Below are 18,485 nucleotides of genomic sequence, written 5' to 3'. Positions count from 1 at the left end.
TGTGCAAGAAGTTTGCATCAGGCACAAAGATTTATAGTGAATGGCCACCAGATGGTGTTTAAGTTCCCCTCCCGCTCACACTCTGGCTTCCTTTGTTTTCTGATGAGAGCTGACATTTCATGGGAAAAGCAGTCCAGGGAAGACCATGGGCCCAACGGAGCCACAAGGACGATTTTATTGGTTCACCCTGACGAGACTCCCAGCTCGTAAATGCGTAAATGCGGGAGCCGCAGTCAGTGACTGAGCGCGGAGTGGAATGCATGCGTCTCCACACGGTGGGAGCAACGACTGAGGATTTATCCGCCCCCAGCACGCACTTGGACCTGACTCAGGGTTAATTGCTCCCGACCAACGTGTTGGTGCTGGATTCATAGCCGATTTCTTGCTCTTGGGGTGTCCGGGTGACCCAGCTTCAGGAGGAGGGAGACTCTGTTCGTGTTACATAACACACTGACTTTCTAAATAAATCAAAAAATTCTCTCTGGAGACTGAAATTACTTTTCTTTTCCACCAGGAAGAGAAAATGGGAATACACATGGGTAAACTCAGTTCTAAATGAGCATAGTGACCTTTACCATTCTCTTCTCCTTAGTGGACATTACTATGCTTTTCCCATAGACTTCACAGTTTGTCGGGATAAGTGGTCAAACTTTTCTAAGTTACTAGATCTGCCACAGATGCTTCCAGAATCTGGAGAGGACATGTGCTGTAATTATGACTTTGGGACTTGAGATCCTGGCCCCATGAAATGACCCTGTCCACCCCCTTGAACTAAGTATCCTCTCCTTGAAAATGTTTGGTGTCTGCTGCCACTGCCAGTTTTACTAGTACACGTGCACACCCATGCGGGCTTCCCTCATAGCTTAGTCAGTAAAAAACCTACCCGCAATGCAGGAGACCCAGGTTCAATCCCTGTGTCGGGAAGATCCCCTGGAGAAGAAAACGGCAACACACTCCAGTATTCTCGCCCGGAGAATCCCATGGACAGAAGAGCCTGGCAGGCTACAGTCCATGGGGTCGCAAGAGTCGGACACGACTGAGCGACTCAACCACCACCACACCCGTGGACCTCAGGCAGAGCATTAACAAGGAAGAATCCCCAGACTTCCCTGGCTAAGACTCCACACTCCCAATGCAGGGGCCGTGGGTTTGATCCTGGTCAGGGAAGATCCTGCATGCCTAATGGCATGGCCAAAAAAGTAGCAAAAATCCTTCTATTTTCTCCCTTTCATTCCCCAAGTCCTTAGGTATCCATGCCCCGTTCTCCAGGGTTTATCTCAGAGCACGGAGACAACGCAGGCCAAGGTTAGACGAGCCAGGGTGCCATATGCCCTGCCAGCCAGGAAGAGCTGACACACAGAGGACAATTCCTGTGACTTCTCAGTGCCTGAATTTGTCAGAGAGGAACGTGGTCAGACCATCCACACTTCTGTGATGCAAAAGATGCCATCTGTGGACTTGAAATCTGTGTCCATGGGCAGCAAGTTCCTGGCTGTGCATCTACCACAAACCATGTCTCCATCTTTGGCAACCATGTACAGTCCATTTTATATTCACTCATACACATGGGGGTGCTGGAGAGGGCCTCATAGGGATCTCTGAGAATGGATTGGAGTATGCTATTAGCTGCAAGATCTCTTCAGGAAAATTGGAGAAACCAAGGGAACATTTTATGGAAAGATAGGCACAATAAAGGACAGAAATGGTATGGACCTAACAAGCAGAAGATATTAAGAAGAGGTGGTAAAAATACACAGAAGAACTGTACAAAAAAGATCCCAATGAGCCAGATAACCATGATTGTGTGACCACTCACCTAGAGCCAGACATCCTGGAATGCAAAGTCAAGCCGGCCTTAGGAACCATCTCTACAAACAAAGTTAGTGGAGGTGATGGAATTCCAATTGAGCTGTTTCAAATCCTCAAATATGACGCTGTGGCCACAGGACTGGAAAAGGTCAGTTTTCATTCCAATCCCAAAGAAGGGCAATGGCAAAGAATGCTCAAACTACTGCACAACTGCACTCATCTCACACGCTAGCAAAGTAATGCTCAGAATTCTCCAAGCCAGGCTTCAACAGTACGTGAACCATGAACTTCCAGATGTTCAAGCTGGATTTAGAAAAGGCAGAGATCAAACCAAAGATCAAATTGCCAACATCCGCTGGATCATAGAAAAAGCAAGAGAGTTCCAGAGAAACATCTACTTCTGCTTTATTGACTACGCCAAGGCTTTTGATTTTGTAGATCACAACAAACTGTGGAAAATTCTGAACGAGATTGGAATATCAGACCACCTGACCTGCCTCCTGAGAAATCTGTATGCAGGTCAAGAAGCAACAGTTAGAACTGGACATGGAACAACAGACTGGTTCCAAATCGGGAAAGAAGTACGTCAAGGCTGTATATTGTCACCCTGCTTATTTAACTTCTATGAAGAGTACATCATGTGAAATGCCGGACTGGAAGAAGCACAAGCTGGAATCAAGATTGCCAGGAGAAATATCAATAACCTCACATATGCAGATGACATCACCCTTATGGCAGAAAGTGAAGAGCAACTAAAGAGCCTCTTGATGAAAGTGAAAGAGGAGAGTGAAAAAGTTGGCTTAAAACTCAACATTCAGAAAACGAAGATCATGCATCTGGTCGCATCACTTCATGGCAAATAGATGGGGAAACAGCGGAAACAGTGTCAGACTTTATTTTTTGGGGGCTCCAAAATCACTGCAGATGGTGACTGCAGCCATGAAATTAAAAGACATTTGCTCCTTGGAAGAAACGCTATGACCAATCTAGATAGCATATTGAAAAGCAGAGACATTACTTTGCCAACCAAAGTCTGTCTAGTCAAAGCTATGGTTTTTCCAGTAGTCAGATATGGATGTGAGAGTTGGACTATAAAGAAAGCTGAGCGCCGAAGAATTGATGCTTTTGAACTGTGGTGTTGGAGAAGACTCTTGAGAGTCCCTTGGACTGCAAGGAGGTCAAACCAGTCAATCCTAAGGGAAATCAGTCCTGAGTATTCATTGGAAGGACTGATGCTGAAGCTGAAACTCCAATACTTTGGCCACCTGATGCAAAGAACTGACTCATTAGAAAGGACCCTGAGGCTAGGAAAGATTGAAGGCAGGAGGAGAAGGTGACGACAGAGGATGAGATGATTGGATGGCATCACTGACTGGGCAGACATGAGTTTGAGCAAGTCCATGAGTTGGTGATGGACAAGGAAGCCTAGCATGCTGCAGTCTATGGGGTCGCAAAGAGTCGGACATGACTGAGGGACTGAACTTTTAAATCTCTCTTCTTTTTATTAGCAGCAAGCCTCTTTCATTGATTGAGAACATCCACTTCAGTATTGCATGCATCAACTTCTTAACCTTTATTCATTTGGAAGTTTGATTCTAATATACCATCTGCACAAAACCTCAAAGTGCTTCAAAAGAGCTAAGTGATCTTCCTTCTTTGTTGTTCAGTCACTAAGTCGTGTCCACTCTTTGTGACTGCATGGACTGAGGCACACCAGGCTTCCCTGTCCTTCACTATATCTTGGAGTTTGCTCAAGCTCATGTCCCTGGAGTCTTCCTTCTTGCCTGTCCCCTTAAGAGTAGCAGCAGAGCAACTGATGGAAATGTGCCCAGAGGAGTCAGACAAACTGGTTAAACTCTTAGCTCTGCCACGTGGATGTTGTGTGGATTTGCAGATTGCTCCTGGGAACAAGTTTCCACTCCATTCCCACGCCACAGTCAGAGATGGTTCAGGGGGCAAGTAGGTCCTGGCCCTGGAGTCCTGGCAACCAGATCCTATTGTTGGCTTTGCGCCACCTGGTGGTTAATAGAGGCAAAGCAGCCGCTCCAGAGAAAATTTTGCAGCCCGACACAGTTTTTTCAATGACTTAATCTTGCGTCTTTACTCTCAGTGGGGGATACGCAGGCTTAAAGGGGATGCAGGGTTGTCAGAGCTCTCACAGTAGTAGAGTCGGGTGGTTAAGAACAAGCGTTCTGGAATCTCCGTGTCTGCATCTAGCTTTGGCAGACAGGAGCCAGTGTAACCTTGAGCTAGTTTTGTAACTTTCCAGGAATCAGGTTTCTTATCAGTGAAATGAGGGAAGCAATGCTCCCTACCTCACAGGTTTTAAGGTGACTTTAGCCAGTGCATGTGGAACTGCTTAGCACTGCCCCGACCTCACAGAGAGAGATGTCTTCAGAGCATGCTCTCTTACGGCGATTTGTCCGTGTTTATAATTTCCCCTATGATCAATAAAACTTACTTGACCTGAAAGAAGGAAGATGAGGAATCTTAAAGATCACTGAAGAAAGCAGCCACAGATATTTGACTTTCAGACAGAACGTTTGACTTTGGTCACTGAGCCAAAGGAGAGAGGGAGTGACCTTCAGCTGCTTCCCAGGCTCGAATTCATCACCAAGGGTTAAACGTGGGTTAGGGAGTGAGGGAAAGGGGCCTGAGCACAGGGCTTGGGAAACTTGGGAGCAGGGGTGCCTCTTGTCTCCGACGGTAGAGGTAGGAACACAGAGAAAGTTTCAGTTTGCTGTGTCTCCGGGACCCAGAGCTGGGGCCACCACAGCCACCATTCCTCGGGCTCCTCGTTCCTGTACTGGTGGTATTTACAAAGCTTGCTCACTTGATGCTGCAGTCCCACCTTCTTGAAATAAGTATGGAGCCTTCGTCCTTTCCATGACCGGTCTGGCTGTTCTGTTGAAAACAGGGCAAGTGAGCCAGGTGGATGGAAGGGAGAGAGGAAACCCCCCTCTCCTACTCCTCTCTGATCTACTGACGGTGTCTCCTGCGGGTCTGATCCACGTCAGGGAGGCCCGGGGTGCAGCCTGGATACATCAGCCTCCCAAGGCAAGCAGCGCAGACAACGGGCCTGAGGGAGCAAAAACACACACAGTCAATGGCTTCTACGTGCATAGGAAGTTTACTTTTTTCTATTATGTATATACTCAGATGACACCACCCTAATGGCAGAAAGCGAAGAAGAACTGAAGAGCCTCTTGATGAAAGTGAAAGAGGAGAGTGAAAAAGCTGGCTTAAAACTCAACATTCAAAAAACAAAGATCATGGCATCCAGTCCCATCACTTCATGGCAAATCGATGAGGATAAAAAATGGAAACAGTGACAGACTTTATTTTCTTGGGCTCCAAAATTACTGTGGACAGTGACTGTAGCCATGAAATTAGAAGACACTGGCTCCTTGGATGAAAAGCTCTGATAAACCTAGTCAGCGTGTAAAAAGCAGAGACATCACTTTGCAGACAGAGGTCGGTATAGTCAAAGCTGTGGTTTTTCGGTAGTCACGTACAGATGTGAGAGTTGAACCATAAAGTGGGTGAGCACCGAAGAATTGATGCTATTGAACTGTGGTGCTCTTGAGAGTCCCTTAGACTGGAAAGAAATCAAACAAGTTAATCCTAAAGGAAATCAACCCTGAAAATTCATTGGAAGGACTGATGCTGAAGCTGAAGCTCCAATACTTTGACCCTGATGCGAACAGCCAACTCATTAGAAAAGACCCTGATGCTGGGAAAGATTGAAGGCAGGAGGAGAAGCAGGCAACAGAGGATGAGATGGTTGGATGGCATCACCAACTCAATGAATATGAGTTTGAGCAAATTCTGGGAGACAGTGATGGACAGGGAAGCCTGGCGTGCTGCAGTCCACGGGGTCGCAATGAGTCAGACACGACTGAGCAACTGAACAACAATATATTCAGCAGTGTGTACATACTAAGTCACTTCAGTCGTGTCCGACTCTTTGCAGCCCTTTGCACCCCTGGTGGGACTGTAGCCCACCAGGCTCTTCTGTCCATGGGATCCTCCAGGCAAGAATACTGGAGTGGGTTGCCATGCCCTCCTCCAGGAGATCTTCCCGACCCAGGGGTCGGACATGTGTCTCTCAGTGCTTTGCTACGAGCACCACCCGGGAAGCCCATATTCAGCAGTACATCTTTCAATTTGAAGAGGTTCTTTATAACCTCGTCTGATGGGGACTCTATGTCTACTGTATGTACTAACCCAAAACAGGTTTTTTTCCTCCCTCATCTTTCCCAGTCTATTCCACTTTCTGCTCCAAATCTTGTTGTTGCTCACACTCATACTTGATGTGATCAGAGATAGAACTTAACTGGCAATGGATGGTGAAACAGACCAGTGCACCTTCCTAGAATGTTCCGCCCCTTTCCCTGCCTTCGGTGTGTTCTCAGGGGCCTGTTCACAATGCTGGTGCCTGTGGAGAGTCAGGGAGGGCAAGGTGGGAATGGAGGGTGAGATGGGAGACTCTCCGAGAAGGAAAAGCAGAGGGTATCAGAGTGTCTTGGTTTGCAATAGACACCAGATCTGGCTTGTTGGTTCATGGATCCACTCACTTAATCGATGATTATTTATCAGGTAGACAGTTTCTGCCAGGCACTGTGCCAGATGCAGTGAGTGATGCACAGTCCTGCCTACCGGGATTTCACAGTCTGTATCTGTAACGGGCACCTATGAGACAGAAGCCCCCATTAATCACACAGCAAGATAAACACCCTGAAGGAGACGCACCCGGGGCATGGAGGGCACCCAGGGGAGGACGCTTAGAAGTGAGGGAGGCGTCTTGTTGACTCCTCGAAACCGAGCGTGAGGCCAAGAGATTAGTAGATGCGGGAGCAGAGGGAGGGAGGCGCAGCTGGCAGGAGGAGAGCTTGTTCAAAGGCATAACAAACAGCAAGATTTGGGGTTAAGGGTAGATTCTGAGAGACTGAGACCAAGAGCATGTAGGAAGCCCGAGAGGGGAGGCTCAGAGAAAAGGCAGGCCCAGAGCAGGAGGGCTCTGAGGAGGAATGGGCAACGGGAAGGCATCAGAGTTCCGGTGAGACACGCACCCGTGCATGTCTCTGCATGCAGAAACAGCTGTGGTACGGAGGCTGAGGGGTGCTGAGAAACGCAAGCAGACATTTCCCAGGGTCAACTCGTGCTGGAGGAGACTCTTGAGAGGCCCTTGGACTGCAAGGAGATCCAACCAGTCCATCCTAAAGGAGATCAGTCCTGGGTGTTCATTGGAAGGACTGATGCTGAAGCTGAAACTCCAATACTTTGGCCACCTGATGCGAAGAGCTGACTCATTTGCAAAGACCGTGATGCTGGGAAAGATTGAGGGCAGGAGGAGAAGGGGACGACAGAGGATGAGGTGGTTGGATGGCATCACCGACTCAATGGACAAGGGTTTGGGTGGACTCCGGGAGTAGGTGATGGACAGGGAGGCCTGCTGTGGTTCATGGGGTCGCAAAGAGTCGGACCCGACTGAACGACTGAACTGAACGGACCTTCTCGGCACATTTACGTTCCGCTTACTTTGTTTCCTCACTTTGCCTTCTTTCTCCTGGTTTACTCAAAGAAATTCCTAATGAACTTTAAAATTTCTCCTCTAAGCAATCTTCCGTGACATTCTTCTCTATTCTGAGAACTAGATGCAAGTAAGTTTTGACTTGCAAATTCTAACTCAGCAGCTGGCTATTCGAGCGGAGGCTCCTTTTTTCTACATTTGCTTTTCTCTCTGAAGGCCCCTAAAGGAGAATAACTTCATTCTTTAAAAACGCAAAGTTTCTCATTTTGAATGCCCCCATATTGCAGTCGCCTTTTATGATGATTATCTTACATAAAATGTGTTGGAATTGCATTAAAATAGCCATCTACTGGCATAAACACAATTCAATAAATGCATACAGTATTTATATGATAACTTACTTACAGCTTTTCTTCAATGATTTTACATTTTTTATACATCCTGCTAAGAAATTTAGTATCGCATTAAGCTATTTCATTGTTAGGTTTTTGAAAGACATGTCTTGTCTGAATCCTCAGCTATATGCTTTAGTCTTACTATTTATAGCTGGAAAGAAAAGTGAAATTGTTGGTCGTTCAGTCATGTCTGATTCTTTGCGACCCCATGGACTGTAGCCAACCAAGCTCCTCTGTCCATGAAATTATCCAGGCAAGAGTACTGGAGTGAGTTGCTATTTCCTTCCCCAGGGGATCTTCCCGACTCAGGGATCGAACCTGTGTCTCCCTACTGCTGGCAGATTCTTTACTGTTTGAGCCACCAGGGAATCCTATTTATAACTGGAACAGAAATGAAATCAGTGCTTCTGAAATAAACCTTCCAACTTCAGAGGTCAGCTCGTCTGAACTGTCTCACAACTTACAGTTGGGGGAAGGCCTCCCAAATGGGGCTAGTCCACTTGAGATGTCTCAGGACACTTGGAGGAAGCTCCCAAGACAGTGTGAGCGGTAAAACTCGTTCCAGGGAAGTTCTTCTCCACCAGCGGAGGCCGCGTCCCCTCTCCACACACAGGCGTGAACTTAGGAGGCTGGCACAGAGCCAGTCACTGACAAACCTGACGAGCCTGCTGAGTCGGTTTGCGGAACGTGTTTTCATTTTGGCTGTTCCGTATCAGTCAACAGGAGAATGTTATATCATCTGATGAAAATAGCCAGGATCCGCTTTGCCAACATCCTGCATTGGTGCCCCACTAAACAGCACCTGGGCAGAGGCATCCACAAGATTTCAGAGCTGAGATCTGGGGACAGCTGGCCCCTTAGGGCTGCTCCAGCAAGTTTTCCTGGGACTTGGTGTTGCCAAGAAGATGACCTCAGATGCCCGCGTCATCCCTCTGACATCAAGTAGAAATTTGTGTTCAAGGCAGACAGTACAGATGCCATGTCCACTGTAAGGGTTCCGGCACATGCAAAATATGCCTTAGATGAGGTCCCCTTCCAGTTACCATGTAGCTGGGAATGCAGGATGCTGGGACACAAGATCAGCGGACACGTGATTGCCAACCACCTCGGAGCAGCCGTTGAATGTGCTCAGATTTCAGCCTTTCCCTCTTTGGAAAGCGAACAGCACGACAAGGCGGTTCAAGTGAGCCACCCAGTGGGTGATAGAGAGACCACAGGCGTGGCTTCCAAGGTGTCTAAAACAGCTTTTGTATAATACTTCAGTTCTGTTCTAATTTAAGGCAGAACCGGAACATTCCCCTGACATACATCGTCTTTGCTTTCTCTTAGTGGGAAAAGCAAAGTTGATTGACTTAGGTGCATTTGGAGGCAAAGAATGTCTTGTCGAAAAAGACTCTGTGATGATTCAGATGCAAACAAAACTGATTACAATTGTGGAAAGAAGGGTCTATCAGTTTAGGCTAAAATCCTTAATAGCAGTTGTCTCAGCTAAGGAAGACTAAAGGTAGGCAGTCTATGCCTAGAGAAGGCTTCAGGGATCCAGACTTCTTTATTGCTCCTCCACCACCCTCGACCAGAAGCTTCCACCTCATTGCTTCAGGATGGCTGCATGGGCTCCAGCCATTTTACATAGCAAACTCCAGCACCCACGTGCTTTGGTATCCACGGAGATCCATCTGTGGATACTGAGGGGCAACTGTATAATTGTCTACGTTAATCAGAACGGGTTGAGTTATGCTTACTTCTCGTTGTATCCTCACATGCTGGAAAGCAGAGAAGGAAGCTGTAACTCTATGGGAATCAGTACAGGTCTGTGGGAGCAACTCTGTATTTGGGAGGCTCTCCCTGACTCTCATAAGGGCACTGACTCCATTTATGAGAGCTCCACCCTCCACCTCATCTAATCCCAATCTCCTCCCAAAGACTCCACCACCTGACACCATCACACGAGGGGTATCACTTCAACATGATTGTTGGGGGACCTAAACCTCCATCCACCGCACACAAAGAACTTCAGTGTGTTCCTTTTCTGCTCTAGAACGGCCTCGTGTGAAACAAGGTCTGGGCTGTAAGAGTTCACAACTGCTTTTCGTCCAAGTTTTGTGTCTGTTCACTAAGGAGAATAAATATCATTAGCCTTGCTTTGCCTTTACTTTCTACATTAACAACTTTTCTTCTACCGATATTCTGACTAATTTTTAAAAAAGAAAAAAGAGCACTTTTTCTCTTTAATGTCTTCCTGAAACAGCAGGCAGTGACACGTGCTGCGGGCTTTACCCACAGCAGGGCAAACAGTCCTGTGGAAGTTAAACAGCTCCCCTCAGCCTGCTGCTCCGCACCCCTCCCCGCCCCTCCACACCCCTCTCCACACCCCTCTCCACACCCCTCTCCAGCCCTCTCCACACCCTTCTCCACCCCCTCCACGCCCCTCCACAACCATTAGTGTGGACTCTGTCCTGAGCAGAAATCTGATAACTGGGTTTGCAGCTCTTTCTTTGAAAGAAAGGTACAAAAAACCCTAAATCTGAAACTTCAAAGTAAAAAAGACTTGAGGATGTCTGCTACTTCAAGCTGCTCGCAAGTCATGTCCCAATCTCCTCCTCCTCCTCCAATTTACAGAGTCCCACTTAAAGCTGTTTTCACCTCAGCAGTGAGGGCTGGTAAGGTGACTCCCAGAGGCCGTGGAGAGAGCTCTGCTCTGCATCTAATTTGGGCCAAAGGAGAAAAGTGTTGATGACTCTGGCAGGGGTGCTGCCTTGATGCCCTACTACCCCAGACATGGTCTTAGAATAAATAACAGAGCAGCACTCAAGTGGGCGTCTGCTTGATATTTTGCTTAAAGATTTCTGACTTTAGAATGGTAGATTTCGCGATCTGAGATTCTGAAAAAAAGCAAGGGAAAAAGAGAGCGTCTCAGGAATAAACTCCCAAGCAGAGAAGTGTGAAGGAACCTATTGTTGGAGAGAGAGCCGGTGTCTCTAGCAGCCCTCGGGCCTACCGTTTCTGCCCCAGGGTCCTCCTCTGTGACCCAGGCTCACTTCCCCTGCTGTCAGGAGGCCTGGGATCTGGGGGGGTTCCCCTCCTTGTCAGCTGTCAGAGCTGCAGACTCCATCCCTCTGGTTCCCCACCCCCCAAAATCACTTGCTGAGTAGACAGCCTTAAAGCTAAACTTTTGTCTTGTAGCTCCCACAAATCTGTATTTATTCCCTTAAGCTTATGTCTTACTATTGGCAAATCACCAAACAAAAAAAAAAAAGAAAGAAATAGATGAGGGTCAGACATATGCCATTCTGGAGAAATTCCAGAAGCTGCGAATATCTCAGGGGCCTTCAGCCCTGCCACCCTCACAAGGGACACTGATGCCCCGCCCTTCTGCATCGCCCCCGTCCCCCAGCACCCACAGCCCGCCCCTCCTCCAGGCACCAGGGTGGCCGATCGAAGATTGATTAGTAGCAGCTACCCAGGTGCTGGACGCAGAAGTGAGGCATGGGTGCCACCCTATACTCGTCACAGAGAATCCGCGCTTCCAGGGAATGCTTTAACGTCAGTGAAACGTTTTCTCCATAAAGAAGTCACCTCTGAGTGCTTTCTAACAGGACAGCAAAGGGTAGATACACTTTCCTGGGGACTCAAATGTTAAAGACGAGCACAGGAACTCAGAAGAGAATGGTCCCATAAGGAGGGCTTGGGATTGCTAGCCTCAGGGGCGCGTTCCAACTCAACAGGCCAGAACAAGCCGGGGCACAGAGCGGGGAGTTCTGTCTTGCCCCTCCCTGAGCAAGGAGCTCTCAAGCCCCTGTGACACCTCTGCCATTTAGGAACAGGGGACCCATCTTCTGGAGAAGGCACTCCCGCTTCAGGGCCACAGCCTGCTGGGCAGACCCAGGGTGCAGCTCAGGGCCCCTCGTGCCCCCTGCCCGGGGCACCCCTGTCCTCTGTGGATGGCACTGGGGAAGGCAATCAGAGGGCTGTGCAGCTCGCTGGGCTGGCCCTCTGCCCAGACCGGTGGTCACCACGCGGGGACGTGAGAAAGCCCAGTGTGGCTAGATCACCCCAGTTTTCAACAGAAGTTAGGGGTCCAGACGTTAATGGGAGCACTCCTGTTTATAAGCATAGGCAACTGTTTCAAATATTTTACACCCCATGTCGACTGGACCCAACATAATAAATAATGGTCACTGAAGCAGCGGGTCGGGGAGGCAGGCCTAGTCCTCACGCTTGAGAAGATGGCTAAGGGGAAAGCAATGGGGTTTAGCGGGAAGGGCAGACCAAGAAAGTGAGAGGGGGAGGGACCAGCCTTCACCCGAGAGAGACTGAAGAAAGCAGTCAGAATGTGAGAACTCCCTGCTTATTTTATTATAGTGCCTTCCACGAAGACGGGGGCTGGAAATGGTGGGCCAGCACAATGAGAGTGGAGGTTAGCAGCCCTCTGGCCTGGTGAGTGCAGCAGAACTAGCATATACAGCACAGACCATCGTCAGGCCCAATTCTCAACGTTTTAGCTCAGTTACTCTACCAGTAACCCTGTTAGATGGGTGCTGTTACAATCCCCATTTTACAGATGAGTAAACTGAGGCTCAGAGAGGTTAAATCACTCGCTCAAGGTCCCTCAGCCAGCAAATGGCAGAGCTGGGATTTGAGCCCAGGCGGGCTGGTTCCAAAGTTCTCAGCACTGACTCCCGTCAGCAGGAGAAAAACGTGCAGACAGGACTCTCAGCTTTTGAGGTCACCTGTGAGAATCCTGGAGAAAGGGAGGGAGCCAGAAAACTGGAGACAGACATATGTGTCCTAACTTTTAGTACAAAGTTTTAAACAAAATATTTTACTTACACAAAAGTACGCTGCTGCTGCTGCTAAGTCATTTCAGTCGTGTCCAACTCTGTGTGACCCCATAGACGACAGCCCACCAGGCTCCCCTGTCCCTGGGATTCTCCAGGCAAGACCACTGGAGTGGGTTGCCATTTCCTTCTCCAATGCATGCAAGTGAAAAGTGAAAGCGAAGTCGCTCAGTCGTGTCCGACTTTGTGCGACCCCATGGACTGTAGCCCACCAGGCCCTTCCATCCATGGGATTTTCCAGGCAAGAGTACTGGAGTGGGGTGCCATTGCCTTCTCCGATACAAAAATATAAATAATAATAATATAATTAATGTTATTAAATATAGGTAACAGTAACATACCTGTGTGCCCATCACCAAACCTAAGAGACAAATGTTTACAGATGCGTTGTTGCATGTGTCCCTCTGAGCCTGTCCCCTGAGCCTCTGCTCCCCGACGTGCGTTTGTGTCTTTGTACGCTTTCACCAGCTCTGTGTGTATCCATAAACAACTTACCCCATTGGTCCGCAGGTTTTAGATCCTATATACGGCCTGCAGTGATACCTGTTTCTCTCGCACTGTTTTTCAGATCAGTCTACACAGATACGTGTCGTCCATGTTCATTCATATTTGGTACACTTTTTTTTTTTTTTCCCCACAAATCTTAAAGGTACAGCTGAAGGTATTTTTTACAAAGTGATTGTACTGGGCTCCCATGGGGGTTCAGTGGTAAAGAATCTGCCTGTCAATCAACCCCTGGGTTGGGAAGATCCCCTGCAGAAGAAAATGCCAATGTACTCCAGTATCCTTGCCTGGGAAATCCCATGGACAGAGAAGCCTGGTGGGCACAGTCCACGGGGTCTCAAAAGACTCAGACACAACTTAGTGACTAAGCAGCAACGACAGCCAGCCACCACTTAGCTTGGAAAAGGTACGCAGACCATTCCCAGGGCTTAGATGCCTTCCTTGGACACCCTCACGTGCTCATTCATTTTCACTGCAGTGTAGAATTCCACTGTATCAATATACCACGATTTTAAAGTCTAGTTTATTGATGGACATTTAAGTTGTTTGAACTTTTTCTCCTAGTAAACAATGCTGCTGTGAACATTTGGGTCCATGTCTCCTCGGGCGTGTGAGCAAGAACTGACCTGGGGTCTACACCAAGGCTCCGTCTTGCTGGGTGGAAGGTGGGGGGGCCGGGGAGCCTGCACCCCTCCAACTTTCCTAGATGTGGCCAACTGCTCTGCAGAGCCACCCAACCCCACCGCACTGCAGTGTGAGAAGTTCCTGGCCTCCGTGTCCCGACATAATGCGTGAGAAATGGTTTCTCATCATGATTTTAATTTGCATTTACCTGCTTGCAAGTGAGGTGGAGCATCTTTGGTATTTAGGTTTCCTCTTCTATCGATTGTTCCTCTGTGCCCTTGGCCAGTTTTTCTGTTGGGTTTTTATCTTTTACTTACTGATTCTTTGGAGTTCTGTACATTATCTGGAAAGCACTCCCATGTCAGTGACACATCAGGGTATGCAGGTTTACTTCAACTTTCAAAAGTGGGAAGAGGATTCTTTTATGAGCTATGGATCATTGAGTATGATTTAAAACAGAAAGATTCCTAGCAACATCCTAGAACAGATTATTCAGTGGGTGCTTTGTGAGCATTTAGAACTCGTGATTGTTGGGAGGGGCACAGATCACCAAAAACAAGTCACGCCAGCCTGTCAGCCTTGTCTTGGTAGGTTTCAGCTGTCAGTCACCACCATCGGGTGATACTTGTAAATCACGAGCCACGAGCGCTTTCCCTGAAGCCTGAGACCAGAATTTCCACCTCCTTACTCTATAGACTGGAAGGGTGAGGCTCCACATTCTTCAGCAGCGTAGAGACTAAGGAAGAACTGTGGCCTGCAGACCAGGGAAGTGCTGAGGTTTTTCTGCGGGGATTTCAGCAAGGTTTTTAACCTTGACCTTGTCCACTTGTAGAAAAATGAGGCCTGAGTCACTGATATCATATGGGTTCATTACTGTGTCCTGTGGGAATTTTCTGGAGCCCTGAACCTCTGTTCTGAGCTCATTCACCAAGCCCATCAATGTTATTTAAAGGGGCAGAGACAACATGCAGCCGTATTTGTAAAGGGCTTGAAACAGAATTAAATAAAAATTCGTAACAGATGGGCCAGTTTGAACCAAATGCAAATTAATGGCAACACAAAGAAAGAGGTCTGTCCAGACCTTCCTCCTCTCCTTGATTTCAAAGACCCAACCAGGGAGGAGGCAAGAGGGATCCTCCGGAGGGGTCCAAGGGAGGTGGGAGCATCTTGTTGGGGCGGGTGAAGCAGAATGAGTCAGAGGCTAAGCCCAAACCCAAGAAGAGTTAACACTGGCTGAGTCCCAAGGGCAGAAGCTGTGCCAAAAAGGGCCTCTGAGGCCCAGGGTCAGAACAGGGGGAGCTGCTGGAGGGGAGCCCAGGATGGTCACTGCCCCAACTTGGAAGCAGCCAGGGCTACCATCAAGGGTATGAAGGGTGAGAGGCCTGCCTCCCTCAAAGCCACCAGCTGAGAGAGGGCAAGTCTTAGAGGAAAAAGCATTGACTGCACAGGTGGTGGGTGTTACATCCAGATAGGAACAGGTCGTGTCCGAGAGGCCACTCACCTGGAGCACCACAGAAAGGGCCCACAGATCCAGAACACCGTGGCCAACCCAACTCCAGGCCCGCTGATCCCGTGCTGGAGGGCTGGCTCAGGGTCAAGTTCAAGGAGTCGCTGATTCGTGTGGAAGGGAGGCGGGCTCGGTGGAAAGGGCACAAGGCGGGAGGGGGTAGCTGCAACCAGAAGAAGCCTCACATTCACTGTGAGCCAAAGGAACTAGGAACACTTTTTTTTTTTTGGAAAAATTTCTAAAATGCTCCTGTCAGACAGAGAGAGAGCAAAAAAAAATTTTTTAAACATGCTATTAGGACAAATGTTCATTCTTTTATCCCTCGGATCACAAAAGTGATAAACATTCATTGTGAGTTTTGGAAAACAAAGTAGGGAGAGAATCAAGACTCTCACACTCGTATCCACAGAAGACTGCTGTTACTGTTTCCGTGGAGAGCCTCCTTCCAGGCCTACATACGCTTGCAGATAAACTTTTGTTTGTTTGCCAAACTGGGGTCATACTGTTTGTTTTGTGACCCAATTTTTGCACTTAACTATCTTCTTCTATTTTCTTCAACTCCATTGTAATGGCCACAGAACTTTCCATAATTTATTTAACAGACCTCTCACTGTCAGATATACATCAATATAAATCTTGACATATAATCTGGACATTGATCTAGACAAACAAGCCCAAACACTTCAGCTTTGCCCTTAGGAATGGACTGAGAAGCCACGGAGGCAGCTCCATGCTCGAGAGGGCCCAGAGGGAGGTACTCAGACGCACAAGCCCCTGGCCCCCAGCCACAGGTCCTGGGAGAAGTCCAGGCCTCTGGGCAGTGGGCCCCGACTTGTGCCCCTTCCTCTCTCTATGGCCGCCTCAGTGGACCCACTGCCCCCTCTCACCACATCCCAGCTTCGCTGTGACTGGCAGATTCCACACCTATAACACCCTCCTCTCCGTGTTCCCGCCATCTCTGTGTGGACTGAGACCAGGCTGTCCCCCAGGACACCGCCTCCCGGGGAGCCCTTCCCCACTGTCATTTCCAAGTTATTTCTCTCTCTCTTTTTTTTAAAAAAACACAATTTATTTCAAGGTGTGTCATGCAGTCGCTTCCCTAATGGCCCTACAGTAAAACATCCGCTGCCAATGCAGGAGACACAGGTTAGATCCCTGGGTCGGGAAGATCCCCGGAAGAAGGGAATGGCTACCCACCAGTATTCTTGCCTGGAGGGTTTCATGGACAGAGGAGCCTGGCAGGCTACACACAAGTGAGTGACTAACCAGCAACACCACGCTGGGGCATCACGGCCGCCTCTCCTCCTCTCTGTCTTTACCGGCCTCTGACATTCCCCCTCTTCATGAATAACTCCAGCCCTGACTCAGTAACTGCCCCTCAGCTTTTACCCAGTCATCACCCTCAGCGACTTTTACAACCACGCTGAGGAGCCAACCAGCACCACGGCGACCAAGTCCTCTGTTAGTTTCCTGTAATGAGTGTAATGAGTTAAACACAAACTGATTCTCTCACAGTTCCAGAAACCAGAGTCCCAGATCAAGGTATGGACAGGGCCACAGTCTCCCCAAGGGCTCTAGGGAGGACCTTCCTTCCCCTTCCAGGCTCCGGCGGCTCCTGTGTTCTGTGGCTGTAACTATGCGTCCGTCTCTTCACACGGCTCCACCTGTACATCCGTCTCCTCTTTTTTTCTGGTATCAGCACACGTCATGGGTTCAGGGCCCACTAGGATAATTCAGGATCCTTAACTAAGTTCCATCTGCAGAGACTCTTTCAAAATTAGGTCACAGTCAGTTTCCAGGGCATGAACATATCTTCTGAGTGTTAGTTGCTCAGTCATGTCCGACTCTTTGTGACCTCATGGACTGTAGCCCACGAAGCTCCTCTGTTCATGGAATTCTCCAGGCGAGAATGCTGGAGTGGGTTGCCATGCCCTCCTCCAGGGAATCTTCCCCACCCAGGGATTGAACTCGAATCTCTTATGTCTTCTGCACTGGCAGGCAGGTACTTTACCACCAGCACCATCTGGGAAGTGTCTTCTGAGGGTTACCATTTAACCTCATCCTGTCCCCACTCAACCCCTCCAGTGTCATGGCCACCCCATAGACCTGTCACAAGGAGCATGCCACCACCTCTAAGACATCAGTCTCAAGCACCCTCCTCCCCAGCCCCCAACTCCTATCTGCCCAGCTCTCCTACCTGCCTGAGGACCCCACCCCAAGAGCTTGTTCTCACTGAGGACCCCACATTCCCTACCTTTGTCTTATCCTCTGCCTCCTTCATCAGTGTCCTCCTTACCTGCTCAGATGGCAGGCTCCATCAGTCTGGCCTCTTGCCAGGAGACCTCCTCCACTCCTGTGCTCATCTCTTCTCTAAGCCATTCTCTTGTGGCAAAAGCCCAACCCTGACTGATTTAACCTGCCTGCCTTTTCACTAGAAAAGACCCTGATGCTGGGAAGGATTGGGGGCAGGAGGAGAAGGGGAAGACAGAGAATAAGACAGGTGGATGGCATCACCAACTCAATGGACATGAGTTTGAGCAAACTCCAGGAGATGGTGAAGGACAGGGAAGCCTGGTGTGCTGCAGTCCATGGGGTCGCAGAGTCAGACTCGACTGAGTAACTGAACAACAGCCTGCTTGCTCTTGAGCAACTGACCCTGACAGGAAAAGCAATCACACAATCCACCAAGCTGACTGTTTTCACTGTAAATTCATGACCCCACACTTCGCGTGGGCATGACTTGGCTGCCCCGTCGGTTTTTGTAGAGTCCACTTTCCCCAGGGGCTGGGAGCACACTTCTCCTCTCTCTCCACGGCTCCCATAAGACCTCCTGCCCCACCTTCAATGTCAGCTCATGACCTGCTTTATCCTTAGCTGTCAGATAGAGCCCAGTTCTCCTCCCATCCCCAGCTCTGTAAACGCACCGACAACTACACCTGTCTCCCACCTGTCAAAGGCCATGCCTTCGCCTAAACTCACCTCAGAATGGAAACTCAGAGTCCAGTGCTCTGTGGCCTGTGCCCAGAACAGTGCCCAGCATGCAGCAACACCGAATGCTTGCTGGATGAAGGGGGTCATCCTTCCTGCGTTCCCGCTCTCTCTCTTGTTCCATCGATCTCTTCCCTACTAGCTCGTTCTCACTAACATGCAGATGTGGACTCTCCTTGACTCCACAAGCCCTCAGCTTTCCCCCCTTTCTCTGCTCCCCTTCATAGCAAACCTCCACCAAGTTGTCTACAACATACTGTTACCTCTGCTTCATCATGACCATTGAG

General features: G+C 48.9%; 1 long non-coding RNA gene across 1 annotated transcript; it reads right to left on the bottom strand.

Annotated features, from left to right (window-relative positions):
- Nucleotides 1-3,882: 3,882 nt before the first annotated feature.
- LOC147354949 (uncharacterized) lies at nt 3,883-17,028 on the bottom strand. Its single transcript, XR_015143913.1, has 3 exons — nt 15,205-17,028; nt 4,797-4,888; nt 3,883-4,713 (listed from the first exon to the last, which is right to left on the bottom strand). It is a non-coding gene; the product is annotated as an uncharacterized LOC147354949 (long non-coding RNA).
- Between the last annotated feature and the right edge of the window lie 1,457 nt (nt 17,029-18,485).

This window comes from Bos grunniens, chromosome 17 (assembly GCF_055505025.1).
Source record: "Bos grunniens cultivar Pamir isolate PY7600 chromosome 17, Bosgru_T2T1.0, whole genome shotgun sequence".
Taxonomy (NCBI): Eukaryota; Metazoa; Chordata; class Mammalia; order Artiodactyla; family Bovidae; genus Bos; species Bos grunniens.
The sequence above is the reverse complement of the archived record's forward strand: the minus strand, read 5'-3'. Positions and strand labels throughout refer to the sequence as shown.